Genomic DNA, 1,507 nt, shown 5'->3' on the forward strand with positions numbered 1-1,507 from the left:
TCAAGGTTGCAGACCAGCAAAGCACCAGCCCAAGAAGAACAGGGGAACATGGTGCAGGTGCCCCCAGGCTGCTGGGGACTTCCCAGCTCTCAGCACATTCTCCTTTTCTTGGTTGAAGGAAGTTGCTAAAGTTGACCACTGGTTAATTGTTTTGTTATTCATGCTGAGCAAGAAACCAGGGTCCAAATACCGTGTGTGTGTGTGTGTGTGTGTGTGTGTGTATATGTGTGTGTGTGTGTTTGGGGAGGGTTGCCCTCCTAGTAGGGAGCTGCCCAGTAGTTTCTGCCTCCTATTAATCTCTAGTCCAGCTCCTGACTTACCATGAAGCTCACAGGAACAGGCAAAATGGCCCAAAATAGTTTCCATGGTGGTCACCAGGTATGATGAGAAAGAAGACAAAACAACGAACCCATGGTCACGTCTACATGGGGACATGGGGAATTCTGCACATGACACCCGCCCCGGACTGTGAAACACATTGGCCCAATAAAGACTCTGATAAGCTCTACAATTATATATTAAACTTTAAAGCATGAGTTGATGCTATTTAACTCAATATTTTCCAAAGTTATTTGATCAGAGAACCATCATGTCCTCCTCCCTTTTTTTTTTTTTTTAATTTGAGGAGCATCTCACTGTGTAAGTAATCCCGGATACACTTTGGGAAAATAGCTCTAAAAAGGCAGAGGAGGTAAGCAGGAGTTTTACCATCATGTGTTCCCACTCCAAGTCACTGACTTTGGACTGGAATTTTGGCTTGGAGGAAACGCAGCTGGCCTCAGCACCGCCCTGGAGCCTCTTCCAGCCAGTTCTGGCAGAAGGACTCTGAATGTCTGAACCCACAAGTTGTACCCGTGAGTCCACTAAGTCTCCACACAGGGATGGCATGCATTGGGAAGAGGGGGCATTTCGGGCAAAGGCTAGTGCGGCACAAATGCCGTCCATGGGGCAGCCCGGGCTGGGGCTATGCAGAAGAGCCATAGAGCACCATGCAAGGTCGCCTGACGTGACTCAGTTTCATACAAGCTGCATCCTCTGCCTGGGACGCTCCTGATCTGTTGGCACAGTTTCTTAACTTCAGTCTTAACGTCATTTCTAATTAAAGCAAGCTCCCCTGTTAGTGTCTATATTATAGGATCCTGTTTGTATTCTTTTAGCATTTCTCAACACATGGATTGGTACATAGTTTACTTTTTTGAATGTTGTCTGTCTCTCTCCAAATAAAATAACTCCAGGAGGGCAGAGATTTTTGCTTTGGTCACCATTAGAGCCCTGGTACCAGGAACAGTGCCTGGCACAGTGTAGGCACACCATAAGGGTTTGCTGAATGAAGAAGAACAATTTTGCAAGTTTTTTCCCTCCTGAGTGGTGATTGGTTGCTGGGAGTTGATGGGCAAGGCCACTGACCATCCAGTGGGCTGTGTGGTAAGAAGGCGGTGATTCCTAATAAATGCTTGTGGATGCCTGCCTGGCCCAGTGCATGCAAGGAAGTACAGAAGTACAGAGA

This window comes from Colobus angolensis, unplaced genomic scaffold, assembly GCF_000951035.1.
Source record: "Colobus angolensis palliatus isolate OR3802 unplaced genomic scaffold, Cang.pa_1.0 Scaffold230, whole genome shotgun sequence".
NCBI classification, from domain to species: Eukaryota; Metazoa; Chordata; class Mammalia; order Primates; family Cercopithecidae; genus Colobus; species Colobus angolensis.